General features: G+C 39.7%; 1 protein-coding gene across 10 annotated transcripts in view; it reads left to right on the plus strand.

Moving 5' to 3' along the window:
* Positions 1–19,064, plus strand: part of ZNF638 (zinc finger protein 638) — a 156,478-nt gene that overhangs the window by 70,479 nt on the left and 66,935 nt on the right. For 6 of the 10 annotated variants that reach the window (XR_011646191.1, XR_011646192.1, XR_011646193.1 and 3 more), the window contains exon 1: positions 13,091–13,239. The exons of 3 other annotated variants lie outside the window; for them this stretch is intronic. The gene's annotated coding sequence lies outside the window, so the exon portion shown is untranslated. Of the gene's footprint in view, positions 1–13,071; positions 13,240–19,064 lie in introns of those variants that run through there. One more of the 10 variants, XM_071208903.1, reaches the window with a different exon arrangement.

A 19,064-nucleotide genomic window follows, 5' to 3' on the forward strand; every position in this document is an offset into this window, starting at 1 on the left:
TGGGGCTCCCCTACGCGGGGACACCCCTGCGTGGCAGGGCACTCCTTGCGCGCATCAGCACTGCGCATGGGCCAGCTCCACATGGGTCGAGGAGGCCCAGCGTTTGAACTGTGGACCTCCCATGTGGTAGATGGACGCCTTAACCACTGGGCCAAGTCCGCTGCCGATACAAATTAAAAGACATGGCAGAGGAGAGAACTTGGTTTTGATGCTGGAGCCCCGGGGAGAAATGAGACATTCAACTGATGGTTTACAGCTGACCTTGTGAAGAAACCAGAGCAGCTGAGAAGCCCTGAGAGATGAGCCTTATGCCAGGCTTCAGTTGAGATCAGAAGAAGTTGTGCCCATGGAGCCTTAAGAGGAAGGAGAAAGGCTGATCCCTTGTAGATATCGCAGCCATCTTGCTCAACATGTGGCAACAGACTTGGGATGAGGAAGTACCTCTTATGGTATCTTGAGCTGAACTCTTTAGGACCTTGGAACTGTAAGCTTTTACCCTAAATAAATACTGTTTATGTAAGCCAAAAGATTTATGGGACTTGCATCAGCACCCCTTTTGGATGACTAGTACGCTACCCAATGTGTTGGCTTAAACAACATTATATTGTCTCATAGTTTCAGAGACTGGAAGACTTGCTTCTTCTTGGGGTCAGTAACATTCTGGCAATCCTTGGGGTTTCTTGGTTTTTCTGTTAAATGTTGACGTCCTCTCCTTTTTCTTCTAGGTTCCAGCTGACTTCTGACTTCTTTTGTGGCCTTCTCTTCCAAGTCCAATTTCCTTTGCTTATAAGGCCTTCAGCCATATTGAATTAAGGCCCATCCTCATTCAGTTTGGGCACATCTTCTCTAATAATAACGTCTTCAAAGATCCTATTTACAAGGAAACGGACTTTGGCCCAGTGGTTAGGGCGTCCGTCTACCATATGGGAGATCCGCGGTTCAAACCCCGGGCCTCCTTGACCTGTGTGGAGCTGGCCATGCGCAGTGCTGATGCGTGCAAGGAGTGCAATGCCACGCAAGGGTGTCCCCCGCGTGGGGGAGCCCCACGCACAGGGAGTGCGCCCGTGAGGAAAGCCGCCCAGTGCGAAAGAAAGTGCAGCCTGCCCAGGAATGGCGCCGCCCACACTTCCCGTGCCGCTGACGACAACAGAAGCGGACAAAGAAACAAGACGCAGCAAATAGACACCAAGAACAGACAACCAGGGGAGGGGGGAAATTAAATAAATAAATAAATCTTTTTTAAAAAATCCTATTTACAGATGGGTTCACAGGAAAAGGGATTAGGGCCTGAACATGTCTTTTGTGGGGGATCTGATTCAATCCCCAAGAAACACCCTTACTCTTGTTAAGTAAAATATATTGGGTGCCTATGTTGGCACTGCCAGGAGTAACACCTTTTCGAAGAAGTAACAGACTAAAGAGTTAAAAATAAAAGTGTTCTAGAATGTAGGTTACCAGAGAACAGGGTGGGGATAGGAATAGGGCATTAAAGCTTCAAATGTACAGTTTCTATTTGGAACCATGGACATATTTTGGTAAGGGATGGTGGTGATGGGTCACAATATGAATGTAATTAATGGCACTGGAGTATATGTATCCAATGTGGTTAAAGGGAAAATGTCAGGTTGTGTATATGATGGTAGAAAAAATTTTTTGAAAAAATTCCATGTAATTGCTCAACACCAACCATGAGCCCTAAGTTTTTTAAAAAGTGGAGGTTTCTGTGAAAAATAGAAAACATCCTGCAAAAGTTGCAGTTTACGCAACATTTGGAAAATGAACTGCTTTTGGTATGAGAGAAATATCCTATCAGAAATAGAAAAACATAATGTTCAGTCTATGATGGTTCTCTGCTGTGTAAGACCCTCCTTTATAATAAGGAAACTAAATCTGAAGGCTTAACTGGGGCTGGAGGTTCTGTCTCCAAAGCGGCTCACTGTATTGGCTGGCAATCTGGTACTGGTTGTTGGCAGGAAGCTTTAACTTAGGAGCTTCTCCACAGGCTGTTTGAATGTTCTCATGACACGGCAGCTGATTTCCCCAGGATGAGTAATCTGAGAGAGGAACCGAGAGGCTGACACTCCTTTCCATGGCCTAGCCTCAGCAGTCTCATAGTATCGCTTCTACCACATTTTATCAGTACTTAGAAACTCTATGAAGTCTGACCCATATTTAAGGGAAGGGGACTCAGGCTTCACCTCAAGGATGTCAGAGAATTTGCAGATATACTTAAAAACCACCTTAATAAGAATACGCAAACATATTTTTGGCCATGATTGCACCAGCTTCGGTGAAAGTTCAGAAAGGAAAAAAAAACCTGCTTGTTTTCTTGCGTTAGTTTCTGGAACACCTCATAGTATGCCACAAGTACTGCAAAATTCAACTATCAGTAAGAACCAAGTTTTCATGATGTTTATGTTCTTTTGCAGAGCAGGAAATGACTGCAGGATTTCTCCAACTTTTTATCCTGGCTCCATGTCTGTCCATGAAGTTAAATTCTGATTCTAAAAGGAAGAGATGGGCAGTAGTGTTCCCCAAATCCTCTTTATCAGGATACTTGGACTTGAGCTAAAATGGTGATGAGAATCTTTAAGTCACTGAGACAAAGCCCCACTGACATTAACAAATCATAAGAGAAAGTTTGGGTGACTATTTTTTCCCCAGTACTTTCAGGCTGTGAGCTGTCAATATGTTGCTGAGTAGATACGCTTAGCATTGGCTAGTGCTCAGACAGAGCTGTATGGAGTGGCTTACTACTTGTTGTTTGGCCAGGCAGAAAACAGAGTGGGTGAGAGATGTGTAGGGGGAATTATAGATTAGAACGATGATTACAAAAAAAAAAAAAAGGGTGTGGGGGAGGATAAAATTTTTCTGTCAAGGATATGGCATTTTTAGATGGGAATAAAAATTTCTGAAAGTGGTCTAGCATGCCTGGAAGATATAAAAGCCTTGAGTAACTCAAACGTAGTAGACTCTAAGATAACAAATATTTTTTTCTTAGGAACACTGTAAATATTAATAAGCATCTTTCAGTTTACAGTTTTCCGTACTCCTTATAGGCAAGCTAATCTAGTGCCCCACCCCCTTTAAAGTGTAAGAAAACTGAAGTCTAGGGAGTTTTGTATCAGATTAGAGGCTAGAAAGGTTAATGCTTGGTATTTCTAGTTCAGTGTTTCATTCAGTGCTGTTTATTATCTTAAGTGGCCTGTAAGGCTCTCCATGATCTGCTCCCAAGCTACTTTCCCATCATCATCTTATCCTTCTCAGTCACTTCACCTCAAATATTCTGGCCTCCTTGTTATTCCTCCACTTGCTCCTACCCCTGGGTCTTTGCACAGGATGTTTCTTGTGGTTGAAAAGCTCTTCTTGCAGGTACCTGCATGGCTTTCCCCCTGTCTTCTTTCTATCTCTGCTCAGATGTCACCTCATCACCCAGAACTTCCCCAACTATCTAAAGCATCACCCAGCCCCGCTTCATTGTTTTTCCCCTTACTTGCTTTATTTGCCACATTAGTATTTATTCATATATTGTTACTTTCCACTCAAATGTGAACTCTGGGGGCAGGCACTTGCCTTTAGCTCATTGCTGTCTTTCAGTGCTTATAAGAGAGGCACAGAATAAGTACTGAATGTAATGTCAGTCAAATCACATCACTATGTTCAAAATCTCCCTATCACATCCATAGTAAAAATGAAAGCCCTTAAAATGGCCTGTAGGTATTCACGCTTCCCTCAGCCTCATCTCCTCTGTCCCCTCTTACTCGTGCTGCTGCAGCCTCTTTGATCTTTGCTGATCTTGCTATTTACTCAAGTTCACCAAACTGACTTTACCTCCGAGCTTTTGTGCTTTCTGTTCACTCTGCCAGGTAACTCTATTGCTTACTGACTCACTTAAGTCAGGTTTTTGCTCAAATACTGCCTTTTAGTGATGCCTTCCTTGACCATCCTCTTCCAAATTGCAGCCTCCCTCACCTCCAAATTCCCTGTGTACTGATCTTGCTTTATTTTTCTCCATAGCATTTATCTCAGTCTGATGTACTACTACTTGTTTACTTGATAATTGTCAATCTCCCCCATAAAGATGTAATTCCCATGAAGGCAGGAATTAAAGTTTTTGGTTTGCCATTGATCTTTGGTTCCTAGATTAGTTCTTGGCATAGAGTAAGCCCTTAAGGAATATTGGATCAACTGAGAGAATGATAAAATGGTACTGACCCATGGGTAGACAAATAGGTTAGTAAGAGAGACTAGAGTGTCCATAAGTCCAATTTTTTAATCAGAGAAGTAGCAGGTTTACAGAAAAATCATACAGAAAATACAGAGTTCCCATATACCCCCCTCACACGTACACTTTGCCCTTTATTTATTTTTAAAATTTATTTCTCTCCCCTTCCCCCCGTACCCCAGTTGTCTACTCTCTGCGTCCATTCGCTGTGTGTTCTTCTGTGACTGCTTCTATCCTTATTAGAGGCACCGGGAATCTGTGTTTCTTTTTGTTGCGTCATCTTGCTGTATCAGCTTTCTGTGTGTGCGGTGCCATTCCTGGGCAGGCTGCACTTTCTTTCGCACTGGGCAGCTCTCCTTACGGGGCACATTCCTGGTGCGTGGGGCTCCCCTATGCGGGGGACACCCCTGCGTGGCACGGCACTCCTTGCACCCATCAGCACTGCACACGGGTCAGCTCCACACGGGTCAAGGAGGCCCGGGGTTTGAACCGCGGACCTCCCATGTGGTAGGTGGATGCCCTATCCATTGGCCTAAGTCCGCTTCCCAAGTTTGCCCTTTAATTAACAGTTTGCATTAGTGTGGTACCTTTGTTACAAATGATGAGGCAATATTATTATAATTATATTAACTATAGTCTATAATTTAAATTAGGGTTCACAGTTTGTATTGTACAGTCCTGTGTTGTTGTTTTTACATTTTTAATTTTGTAACATACATACAACCCACTATTTCCCCCTTTAAACACATTCAAATATATAATTCAGTGCTGTTAATTACAATCACAGTGTTGGTAGCCCGAAACCACCATCCACTACCAAAACTTTTCCATCACAGCAAACAGAAACTCAATACCAATTAATCATTAACTCCCCATTCCCTACTTATACCCCAATATCTGGTAACCTGTTTCTGACTCCACGAATTTGCATATTTTCATTATTTTATACCCATGAGATCATACACTATTTGGCCTTTTGTGTCCAGTTTATTTTATTCAGTATGATGTCTTCAAGGTTCATCCATATCATTGAAGGTGTATCAGAACTTCATTCCTTTTCATGGCTGAATAATATTTTATTTATCCATTCATCAGTTGTTGGACATTTTTTATTTATCCATTCATATCCATATTTTATTTATCCATTCATCAGTTGTTGGACATTTGGGTTGCTTTCACCTTTTGGATACTGTAAGTAATGCCACTATGAATATTAATATGCAATATATTTGAGTCCCAGCTTTCAATCTTTTGGAAATATACCTAGGAGTTGGATTGCTGGGTTATATGGTGACTCCATATTTTACATCCCCATCAAATATGAATGAGTATTCCTCTTTTTCCACATTCTTTCCAAAACTTATTTTCTATATTTTTAGTAGCAGCCATTCGAGTGGGTGTGAAATAGTACCTTACTATGCTTTTAATTTGCATTTCCCTAATGCCTAATGAGGTTGAGTAGCTTTTCATGTGCTTATTTGCCATTTGTATACCTTCTTTGGAGAAATGGCTATTCAGATCTATGCCCATTTTGCAACTGGGTTGTTATCTTTTTGTTGTTAAGTTGCAGGATTTCTTTATATATTCTGGATATAAATCCTTATCAGATATGTTGTTTCCAAATATTTTCTCGCATTCATTGGTTGTCTTTTTACTTTCATGATAAGTCCTTTGATGCACAAAAATTTTAAATTTTGTTGAGGTCCCATCCCATTTATCTATTTTTTCCATTTGTTGCTTGTCCTTGTGGTATAGTCTAAGAAACCATTGCCTAACAAAGGTTCTGAAAATGCTGCCCTATGTTTTCTTCTAGGAGTTTTATAGTTTTGATTCTTATATTTAGGTTTTTGGTCCATTCTGAGTTAATTTTGGATGTGGTGTGAAGTAGGTGTCCACCTTCATTTTTTTGCATATAGATATCCAGTTTTCCCAGCATCATTTGTTGACCATAATCCATTGGCCATAAATAAGAGGGTTGATTTCTGATCTCTCAATTAGATTCCATTGGTCTATATGTCTGCCCAAGTGCCAGTACTATGCCATTTTGATTATTATAGATTTGTTTTAAAGTTTTAAAATGAAGAAGTGTGAGTCCTCCAACTTTGTGCTTCTTTCTTGAGATGCCTTTTGCTATTTGGAGGCCCATACCCTTCTATATAAATGCGATGATTGGCTTTTCCATTTTTGCAAAGAAAGCTATTGGAATTTTGATTGGGATTGCATTGGATCTGCCATTATTTCTTTGACTATTCCTTCTGCTTCTTTCTTCTCTTTCTGGTATTCTTATGTTGCATATGTTGGTACACTTGATGGTGTTTGACAGGTCTTTTAGGGTCTGTTCACTCTTTTCATTCTTTTTATTTCTCCTCCTCAACCTGAATCGTATCAGTAGACATGTGTTTTAGTTCATTGATTCTTTCTTATGCACCAATCTATTGTTGAAACACTCTAGGGAATTTTTCATTTCAGTAATTGTGGTCTTCAACCTCACTATTTCTGTTCTTCTAAAAAATTTTGGGAGGCAGATGTGGCTCAGGTGATTGGGCTCCCATCTACTATATGGGAAGCCCCAGGTTTGATTCCCGGAGCCTCCTGATGAAGGCAAGCTGGCCCGTGCTGCTGCAGAGTGCTGATGGCCTGTGCCGCTGCGGACAGCTGACCGCAGGCAGTGAGCGCAAACAACAAGGGGGTGGAGGGCTAGAATAAAGAAATGAAATAAAATAAATAAGTTTTTTAAAAAAATTCTACCTCTTTATTGAGAATCTCATGTTGTTCCTTCATCATTTTCCTGTTATCCTTTCATTCTTTCTCTGTGTTTTCCTTCATCTCGTCGAGCATAATGAAGATCATTTATTTTTAAAAAGCTTTTGTCTATTATGTCCAAAGCCTGGCCTTCTTTTCAAATTGGCTCTGCATTGGCTGGTGCTCTCCTTCAGAGTTTAGCCTCCAATCAAGATCTGTAAACTGAAGTGCAGGGAGCTCTCCCTCTTCTCTGAGCCTGCATCTTGTCCTGGGCTAGTGCTCACTCGTGATGTTAGGAATTCTTCTGTTTATAGGAATTTGAAAGCCTCAACTCCTTGCAAAATAGACTCCTCCCCGCTTCCCACTACCTGGGCACTTCATTGTATGTGTTATTGCAGGTAATCCTTAGCCTCAGACCTCTTTGACTCAATTGTTTCTTATACTGCTTTAGTTGTCTACAAGTTGCTTCTGCTGCAGGCCAGGTTCTGGGAAGATGAGCCAGAGATGAGCTTCCTGATTTGGTCTTTCAGGCTGCTACGTAATCAATTGCCAACAATATATAGGAACCCAATATGCACATAGGGGTTACCCTGCTCCTTCCGCATAGGGCCAGGGACCTATAATCGGAGCACGGGTTGGTGCCATACCACATTGGGGAAGGGGCCAACTTCTCTCATTTTTAAAGCTCTGTTTTCTTGATTCAGCACTTGCTCAGTTATTACAAGTCTTTAACTATTTTCTGGAATTTTGAGGAAGATGGCTCTGTCTGTTTTTTCCAAAGATTCTGTGGTGGAACAGCACCCTGGAGCATCTTATCCTGGCATCTTGGTCCCGTAAATTCATTTTATATATGAGAATTTAGTAGTTTTTGTTGTTCCTTGTTTACTTAAAGGAAAGAAGCATTTCAGTTAAGGGGGAAGGATGGTTTACTCAATATCTGTGCATTAGTCAAGGTTCTCCAGAGAAACAGAATCACCAGGAGATTTATATATGTATGCATATACCATAAGAGTTTTATTATAGGAATTGGCTAATGTAACCATGGGGATTGGCATGTCTGAATTCTGTAGGGTAGGTCAAACTTTGGAAACTCTTTTTTTTTTTTTTAAAGATTTATTTTTATTTATTTCTCTCCCCTTCCAACCCCCCCCCCCCCCCCCGGTGTTTGTTCTGCGTCCATTTGCTGCATGTTCTTGTTTTTGTCCGCTTCTGTTGTTGTCAGTGGCACGGGAATCTGTGTTTCTTTTTGTTGCATCAGCTCTCCGCGTGTGCGGCGCCACTCCTGGGCAGGTTGCACTTTGTTTCATGCCAGGCGGCTTCCCTTACAGGGTGCACTCCTTGCGCGTGGGGCTCCCCTATGCAGGGACACTCCTGCGTGGCAGGGCACTCCTTGTGCGCATCAGCACTGCGCATGGGCCAGCTCCACACAGGTTAAGGAGGCCCGGGGTTTGAACCGCGGACCTCCCATGTGGTAGACGGATGCCCTAACCACTGGGCCAAGTCCGCTTCCCTGGAAACTCTTTGATATTGAATTCTCCAGGAAAAGTTGGATGGGTGGAATTGAGATTGAAATTCTTTTTGACTTCGAAATCCTGAGTTCTTGTGTTAAGACCTCTGGTGAGAAGACTCTCCTCATTGCTGAGGGCAAATTCTTTTGTTGATTGTAGATGCAATCAGCCCTGAAGTCAATCAACTGACTAATGATGTAAATCCCTCTATGGAATACTCTCACAGTACCAATCTGATCAGTCCTTACTTGCCTAAACAACTGGTGACCATAACCTACCCAACTTGACATGAAATTGACAATCACAGTCCAGATCCTCATGATTGACTTCTTCCATTAGAAAGGAAATAAAGTTAGATCTCTACATCAATAAAAATAATAAATTTTAGATTGATTGAACATGTAAATAGAAAATAGAAAATCATGATATTATAAACAAAAATTTAGAAACCTAGGAGAATCTTTGTGTAATTTCTGGGTGTGTACACTTTTGGCATATGGGAAAAGACTGATAAATTGATTGCATGAAAATTTAAAATTCATAATGGTATGCTGAGACCAGCTCAGCAATAGGTTGGCTTGAAGGGAAGGTGATGCAGAACTTAAGAAATAAAGGAAAGAAAGAAATACACAAGAGAGGAAATAAAGATGGGACCAGTGCACTCGCAGCTTTTGTAACTGAGAACCTTGACCCTACTTTCCACATCGTTTTTATTTAGGAACTAACAAGCAGCTGTTTGTTATTTACAATAAGGAATGGGTGCAACATTTATAATACTAAGGAACGGATCATACAAAGTTCAAACGCCTCATCACACAAACATTTTTTCATGCTGAGCAGACGGTGTTCCATCTAGTCAAGGCCCAGTGTTCCTAAGCCTGCCCTTTTTTTTTTTAATTTTTAAAAAATTTGTTTTTCTCCCCTTTCTCGCCCCCAGTTGTCTCCTCTCTATGTCCATTCACTGTGTGTTCTTCTGTGTCTGCCTGTATTCTTGTCAGCCGCACCTGGAATCCGTGTCTCTTTTTGTTGCATCATCTTGCTGCATCAGCTCTTTGTGTATGCAGCGCTATTCTTGGGCAGGCTGCTCTTCTGTCATGCTGGGCGGCTCTCCTTACGGGGCGCACTCCTAACGCATGGGACTCCCCTATGCGGGGACACCCCTGCGTGGCACAGCACTCCTTGCGCACATCAGCACTGCACGTGGGCCAGCTCATCACACGGATCAGAAGGCCCTGGGTTTGAACCTTGGACCTCCCATGTGGTAGGCGGACGCCCTATCTGTTGGGCTAAATCTGTTTCCAGCCCTCACTATTTGTCTGCATTATGGGAACGTTTCAACTTCAGACGTGTTCCTACTATTTTCCCATAACAATGGTAAAAACATTTAGAACAAAATATCAGTGGGAAGAAACCAAATGCAATATATTTGACAAAGGGTTAATAGTCTTTATATATTATGAACCTGATAATAAAGAGACAATCAGCTCACTGGAAATATGAACAAAGTATGTGGAAAGGGATTTTGTAGATGAGGAAATGCATCCTGAAAGGATGCTCAGCAATAATATATATTTATATTTATAAATATATTAATATATACATGCACACAATTTTTTTTTTACTCATCAGAGTCATTTATTCTTTTAACAACTACTTACTGATTTTCTATTGCATACCAAGCATCATTGCAGGTTTTGGAAATAGTGAAGAAAATAGACAAATTCCTGATCTCATAATGTGTAGATTCTGGTGGGGGAGGTAGATAATAAGCAAATATCCATTAAGAAGTAAAATATATGATCTCTTAGTAGGTAATGAATACTACGGAAATAAAATCATGAAAGGGAATGACCTAAAGGAATTTAACAGGTTACTTTGCCTAAGTTTAGGCGAATGAATTTGAGAACACAGATGAAATGAACACTTTTCTAGGAAAATATAAATTACCAAATTGATTGTGTAGGAGAGAGAGAGATTCAAATTAAAGTAAATACTGTATGACATAAAGGTGCAATGGACACAACCAATCCAGTGTCCACATAGAAGAGGTGGCATTGGATTGGGAAAAGTGGACATAATGGACAAAGTGTATGGGGAAAGGCAGGAAGAGATGAGAGGTGGAGGCGTCTTCGGGACATGGAGCTGCCCTGGATGGTGCTTCAGAGGTAATCACCGGACATTGTAAATCCTCACAGGGCCTACATGATGGAATAGAGGAGAGTATGGGCCATGATGTGAACCAATGTATATGAGGTGCAGAGGTGCCCAAAGATGTACTTACCAAATCCAATGGATGTGTCATGATGATGGGAACGAGTGTTGTTGGGGGGGCGGAGAGGAGGGGTGGGTGGGTGGGGTTGAATGGGACCTCACATATATATTTTTAATGTAATATTATTACAAAGTCAATAAAAAATAAAAAAATTAAAAAAAAAATAAAGTAAATACTGTAAAACACATAGAGAAAAACTTGTTATAAAACCTTAAGAAAAAGCATCAGACAAGATATTTCAAAAGTGAATTCTATCAACCTTTGAAAACAGATAGTCCCAGTGTTATTATGTGAAATATTTCCAAATTTAGAGAAAGAAATGAGGTTGTAAAGAAAAGGCATTTGGTGGAAATGGGTTGCTTTAAGCCTTTTGGAAAGTATTTTGACAGTGCCTATGAACATAAAAAATATATTTGTTGGAGAGCGGATGTAGCTCAGTGCTTGAGCACCTGCTTCTCATGTATGAGGTCTTGGGTTCAATCCCTGGTACCATCTAAAAAAAATGTATATATTTATGTCTTTTAATCTAACAGTCACACTATTGGGATTCTAGCCTTTAGATATAAAAGTATCAGGTGTTAAGGCTGTTTATATAACGATATTAAGTGCAGCAATATTCATAGTGGCAAAAAAAGAAAAAAATCCTGAAAACGTCTTCAAAGTTGTTGCATTTGGGAGTCTATGGATGGCCAGGTCCCCAGGGGTGATGTCTCCCATTTGGTTCCATCTGCATCAAAGATAAGTCTCAGGTACCATATATTGCTCTAGCAGGTTTATTTCAGTGGCACTCTCACAAGGCTGACAGTGGGAGCACGCAGGTGTTGTGGGTACCTTATAGTCAGAATATTGTGCAATCAACTGACCAGAAGGGTCTCCGTTCAGAGACAACTCTCAAGATTTTGGGAAATCTGTCCAATCTCATATACCTGTATCAGAACAGATTTGTTACCAGGTGTTTGGTTTTTTCGTTTTTTTTCCATAAAGGATGTTTGAGCTAATCTGGTAAGGAAGCTTAAACCTTATTTTAAAGTTTTGAAAATTACGTCTCTGTTGAGGTGGCCTTGACTGTGGAAATCCCCTGGCTAGGGTTGCATGATACTTTTGAGTGACACATAGTATCATTCTTGCCATGGGCTTCAGTAGGCTTATTGGCTGTCTTTAATTTTATAGCCATAATGTGTCTTTAGAGTATATGTACCACAAACATACAACAACAGGGAATCGTTGGTAATTGGTGGTACAGCCATACTATGATATTATGCAACTATTTTTTTCTAGAAAAACTGAGGCTCCGTATTGTTTACTTGGAGAAATGTTAGTAATCAGAAAAGCAAATAGTGGGCTAATGTGTAAATTTTTTGAAAAAAAAGAATAAAGGACCTTCCCCATTATATGCAAATACAACATGTTTGTGTGAATGTAAAGAAATGTATGGAAGGAAACAAGGGAAACTTACAACTTGAGGAAGCTTGAGGGTTTGGGAGAATGTGTTGGCATTTTCTCTGTTGTTTTTGGCTTGTTGCTACTAGCAGGTATTGGATTTTTAGTTTGAAATGAATATACGATTGATTTTTTTTTTAAAGGCTTTTCTTTCAGCCTTTCCTATGCTTACTGTAATGTGGATAAAGGAAACGCTTGCGTGCTAGATCAAACTGAATTATGAGACTCCGCATGGATAGGGTGATTTGTGTGGTATTAATGAGGCTAGGCTTATGAGTTTTACCAGATTTTGACCAATGACTGAGTTTGTATGTTAATGTAATAGAGTAGCCTTAAAGAAGTTCTTGCAACCCAAGGTTTTTCATTGGTAAAATAAGGATTAAAAATAATTCATCACATAGGTAGGTATTTTTATTGTGAAATGACATAAAAAATGGATATTCAGTTTTAGGATTTTTTTGGAGCTCAAGAAGCTTTAATTGAATTCTAATTTCTTGCCATTTTGCCTGGCAACGATAGACATCACATTATTACTATGGGGATTCCAAAAAAAAAAAAAAAAAAGAGAGAGAGAGAAGGAAAGAAGATAAAGGTAGGCAAAATTTTAATCATACAAAACAGTATACTATCAAGAGCCAGTTAAGTATTGCGTATTTTAATGTTACTGAAGGCAAGAATAATCAGGGTAGACTTCATGGAGGAGGTGAACCTAAACACAGGTCTGAAAGGATGAGCATAACTTAGGTAAGAAATAACGCAAAGGCACCGATGTGGGTGCTTTGAGTTTTGCACTAGGCGCCTTGGAACGCCAAGCACGTGGGAGCGCCCCCTTCCGGAACAAGGCTTCTCCGGCTCTTTTTCTTGAGCCACCGATAGAGAGCGGTGCCGGTGGCACGCAGGCGCGGGAGTGGATGAGGGCGCGTAAAGCCCTGTTAGGCGCGCATGCGTGAAGCTCTTTGGAGGCGGTAGCTTCTTCGTCGTCGAGAGTGGAGGCTGAGTGCTAAGCTGTGCTGGGCGCAAATTGGATTTTGCTGTTTGTAGGGTAGGCACAGGTAGGACCGCTGGTTTGCGGGGAACAGGGGGCTAGAAGGCGGGAGCCCCTAGCGTTGGGGTCCCGAGCCTTTCCCCTGAGATACAGGCGGGCTATTGTATCTGTGTCGCAGCGGCTGCGCACAAAATGGCGGCGGGCAGACGGCGGGGGCGGGAGGAGGTTGGAGGACCCCCGGCATGGGAAGGGGATCCTGTGTGCTCTGCGGCCGCGCTTATTCACCTCACTGCCCAGGAGGGCCCGATTGGGCACCGGTGCTAAGACTCAGCCTCGGGAGCAGCGCCCGACGCCGTTGCACTTGGCCGGGGGAAGGGAAGAGCCCTTTGGCCAGGCCGGGGCGGCCCCTTCCCCATCTGCGCAGGCCCCGCGGAGGCCGCGCCAGGCCTGTCAGCCGGAGGAAGCCGTGGGAGCGAGCGGAGGAGGGAGGACCCGTTCCCCCCGGGCCTCGAAGAGAGTGCTGGAGTTTGAGCCGAGCCCTTTGACGAGCGAGGTTGTGCAAGAAGAGTGGAGACTCGAGCATATTTCTGTTCGGGGCTGGAAGGGGATGTTGGGATTAAGGGTGGAATGTTAGGATTCAGCGGCTGCTTTGGCGGGTCGGTGTTTCCTACTCCTGCCTTGTGCAGGTTTGAAAGCAAAGAAAATAGCACCTCTGTGAGGACTCGTAAATGGCTGTCAGACTTAATTTCCACATTTCTCAGAGGAATCGTGAATACGGAATATTTGTTTTTGTGTTGATTCCTAGTTCGGGCTTCGTTCTGTTAAAGGGGGGGGGAAATGTATACCACACATTGGAATTCTTGAGGACGTTTGGGACAGTTAGCTCTTTTGTTGTTGAGGTAATTGCGAATGAGAGCGACTTATGTTATTACAAAATCTTTAATTAAACTAGACAATGAAAGCTGCCTCGAGCTAATTTTTCTTAATCTTGAAATTTGCTGTTGGGCGAAATTTGAAACTAATACCCAAAAAACCTATTTTAATTCAGAGTTCTTAAGAAAAATGTGTTACCACAATCTACCGAATTACGATGATTCAGAATTTTTTTCTAACCAGTGTTGGAATTGTGTACAAAATTTGTTTTCTTCGTCTTTTTTTTTTCAGGGTTAATTTATTTTTTAGGAACGTTCTGGTTGCTGGTTCAGATTTGCAGTTAAAATTGATAAGCTCTAGATCTCCAATGCTACCACCATCCCTCATAGTCTTTTCTATAATTTGCTGTTTATTTTGATATTCTATTTTAAAATCATGTTCACTGTTCACTATAGTAAACTATTGTAAAAGAGTTTAAAAAAATTGATAACCTGGAAAAAGAAGTTTACCCCCTCAAAAAAAGGAATTTAAGGATGTTTTTGAAAAAATAAATAATTTGTTACTTCAAAATAGCTTTAAATGTTTTAGACATTCTCGACTTGAGACTGTTTTGCATTTTTTTAACAATTACTTGACAATATTTCACTTTATTTTGTACTCCACACTCTGTAATAGGTACTTTTAAATAATTGTGCGGAGTGCAACTGTTAATACACTAAAATATGCTTGGCTATTTTTTCCTTATGGTTTGTGTTGGAACCAAGTAAAGGTAAAGATAGAACAGTTGAAAGAAATCACAAAATTTCATTGGTTTTTCATGAACTAGTTTTCAAAATGTATTCATGTCACACGTTTTATTATATTGGTTATATTTAAGTGTGTAATCTTATTTGCATTTTGTTATGGAGGGTGTGGACAATAGATATTCTGAATTAAATAAAGGAAGGCTCCCCACAATCAAGTCCTTATTTTGCCCTTCATGGATGTCTTTACATTTTACTCTTGGATACATTTAAGAAGGTGATCTCTGGTAATTTTGTTTTTATGTAGTGAAAGAAAATGAAAGACAAATAGTGTAGTGGAAAGAGAATAGGCTTTGAATCAGAAGATGGATTCGAATCCCTATTTTCCTCTTACTGTATGTGTGACTTTGGGTAAGTTCTTTTAGTCTTTCTGAGCTTTTGTTTCTTTATCTGTAAAATGGTGATAACACTACCTGTTTGGAATTGTTATGAGGATTAAGTGACAGTGTATGGAAAGTCTATCCCTTAGCACAAAATAGGTATCTATTAACTGTTAGCTCTTATTTTACAAATTTTAAAGTGCCGAGGTCACATTATTTGATAGAAAATTGCAACCTGTGGATATCTATCCTTTTAATTAAAAAGAACAGGTTTAAAGGAATGTAGGCAAAATTAAGAGTTTTGAAGCTGAAAAATGATTTAATCTAACTTTCATATAATTTATGCTATATTTAAACTGTATACATGTCTCTCCTGTAACATTATCAAAATTTATTCTATTTATGTGATCATTATGTTCATCTTTGTTTCTGCCCCAGTGCCTGGTATGTATTAGATGCTCACAGGTCAGAGTGAATGAATCCACCTGGTAGTGGGCAGAGCCTGGACAAGAACTCCAAATAGTGCTCTTTCCAGTGTGACTAAATGTATACTGGTCAAGGTTTGAATAAGTCTGTCTGAATTCTTAATAAAGTGCTTTACATACTGAAAAACAGTGCTACCAGTACGGATACTCAGTCACATAGTTTGGACTATATTGCAAAGGAAACAGAAACTAATGAATGTTGAAATGTGGTTTAGAGATCTTCCAAACTGAAAGTAGTTATGGCTATTGTTAAAACCAGTAAGCTTCTAGTTTGTATCCAACCTTCTTCATTCTTTCATTGCTTCAACTTCATTTTATTTATTTTGAAATTTGTTGTTGACAATGAAAATAGTAGGAAATGGGTATATGGAAGACAAGTGAATCAAAGGGAAAAAAGGAAAAAAGGGAAAAAAGGAGCTACAGAAATAAAACAGCTATAGTAATGTTCAGAGAGGGTCAAGAATAACAGGTTTGATTTGAAAAGACGAGTTTGGGTAGCATACATAGAACTAGCCCTAAGATACATATATTTTGTTTTCTTAGTGGTTATTTTATTTTTTGGTATGCATATATTTTGGGTGACTATTTTTCAACTCTTCTGCATCCCTTAAATATCAAAATGTATTTATTGTTCCAGCCTTCTTTCAGTTTTTATGCTGTTTTCCCCTGCCTTATTGCAGGTCTTCATGTTATTAAACTTTGAACTAATTTCCTTATTGTCTCTGCTAATGAATGAATATTGCCAACTTTTCTTTTGAATTTATTTACTTTTAAAATAAATGCATTTTATTATGGAAAATTTTAGACATATAAAAGCAAAGAAAATTATGTGATTCATCCATGTACCTGTTTCACAACTTTGCCAATTATCAGCTGATGATCGATATTGTTTGATTCCTACCCCTACCTTAGCCGCCATTATTTTTAAGCAAACCCCATGTCATATGAGTTCATCAATATATAGGTCAGTATTTTTCTCTCAAGTACTAAATAATGTTTATCAAACTTAAAATAATGAATAATTCCTAGTATCAAGTAGTCAGTATTCAGATGTCCCCAATTGTGTCTTATACACACACATGTGCAAGGTTTATATGTTGCAATTGGTTGCTCTGTCTCTTGAATACATTTATTTATAAGCTCCCACTTAATCTTTCTTTCTTTGTTCCCATTTTTCACATGATGAAACTGGGACTTGAGTTAACCAGCTTGTTCAGGGTCACATTGTTAGTAAGCAGCAGCACCACCAGAGTTAAAACATTGAATCTAGGGGATCTAAGTTCTTAATACACTATGCTACTGTACCTCTGAAGTTGAATTAATAATGTTAAATTTTACTTAATGGGAGTTAAGCAATTTTGCATGAAATCATTCATTGGCACCTCTCCTAGCAGGGTGGGTATCTTCAAATCAGTGGAAATTTCCCCAAAGATCAGACTGTTATGGGTTGCATAATGGGCTAACAGTCAATTGTTAGGGAGTGTACATGATACAAAATAAGGAGAAGGACCAAATCCAAAAAATATGTCTAGGAGAATACTCTTTATCATATTGAAGGTTTTCTGCTTCGTGCCATACTTGCTTATAGTCCTTTTGACTTAGTATTTGATTATGGAGTTAGATAGTTCAATGTTGGACCATAAAATGGTCTAACATTAAATATTTTTTATGGGAATTCAATCTCTTCCCTCTTTCCTCCTTCCTATCCTCCTCTCCACACACACATACAAAGTTATTTCCCCCCGCCCCTGAACTATTTGAAAGTAAACTACATATATTATGTCCAGTTAACTCTAAAAACATCAGTGTTTATTTCCCAAGACTAGGATATTCCCTTCATTACCGTATTATTGTTATCAACTTAAGTAAATTTAACATTAACATTGAAAAATTCTTTAATCTACTGACCATATTCCAGTTTTGTCGATTGACTCAGTAATGCTCTTTATAGCAATTTTTGCACCTCCTTTAATAGAAATTTTCTCATTTTTTATTTGTCTGATATTTCCTCTTGGTTTGACTTAAATTATGCCTTCCTGGCCAGAAGAATTACGTAAGTGATGATAGGTCTTTTTCAGACCTGGAGGTACATGTCTTTGGCCCTTTCTGGGTGGTATGTCTCATTACATGGGGAGACATTTTAAGACCATGCAAATTCCCTATTCCTTATCAGAATTACCCCACTGATGATTCTTGCCTGAATCAGTTTTTACCATCATGGTTGCAAATGATATTTTAACTCCAGCAATTCCACTATGTTTGCCACTAGGACTTCTATTACTAGTAGTTCATTTACATAGATGCTCAGCATTCCACAAGAGCCCTCCCATCTCTCCCAGTGACTGAATGATTAATAGGGACTTACGGACTCCCAATTTTTTCCATGATGTATTAATTTAATACTGTCAGGTTCTTCCTTGATAGCACTCATTTCATATTTGTATGTCTTGTCTTCTACACTGAGACTTCTGGTTCCCAATATCATCAAACACCTACTTATTTGCTCAATCCTATAATGTATCTAAATTTCAGTATTGTATTGCCCATACAACTACAAAAAAACCTAAAAAATTAAAACTTTTAATTGCAGTACTTCCCCTTTCCCCTACTCTACCCCCAAGACCAAGGATATATAGGTCAAATACTTTGTTCGTAAGTTATTTGGATTAGTTTCTTTTCCCCCTTAAGTGTTCTTTTCAAATCTCCTGAAATGTTTGTCAACCTTTCTGGATGGCAGTGAAGTGCATGATACCCTCATAATGTTATATGTATCTGATTGTCTTATTTTCATTTTTTAATTATTTGATCATTTCCTTGAAGGCACCACATTTTGAGATTTTAACATGTGACATGAAACTGTGGCAAGAAAAAAGGTTGGCTGAGTGGATCTATCTGCATGGTAGTCGAGATTTTAAGATTGAGTGCCAGTTAACCCAAGGAAAGTACAGAAATGATATATTAGTGTGACTGAGTATACAGTGGGACTCGCTTGTACTAATTGGCCGGTATAGTAACTGCATTCTTAAATACCAAAATGGATTTATAGATTTCTGAGACAAACAGTGTTGTAAGAAAGCAGCACTAAAGTATGTAGGTATATACCTAGGAAAATAATGGTAGTTTTCTTTTGTGGGATGATTATAGAAAACTCTCACTTTTCTAATATTGTGAGGGAGGTTGTTTTTTCTTTCTTTTTTGGTAATGAACTTGTTTTTTTTTTTCCTTCTGGTGCTGGGCCTGGGAATTGAACCCTGGACTTGATGTGTGAGAAGCCGGTGCTCAACCACTGAGCCACATTGGCTCCCCTGAGTTGTTTTTTTTTTGTTTGTTTGTTTGCTTGTTGTTCGTTTTTTTGTTTTGTTTTTAGGAGGCATCAGGAACTGAATCCAGGACCTTCCCTGTGGAAAGTAG

This window comes from Dasypus novemcinctus, chromosome 17, assembly GCF_030445035.2.
Source record: "Dasypus novemcinctus isolate mDasNov1 chromosome 17, mDasNov1.1.hap2, whole genome shotgun sequence".
Taxonomy (NCBI): Eukaryota; Metazoa; Chordata; class Mammalia; order Cingulata; family Dasypodidae; genus Dasypus; species Dasypus novemcinctus.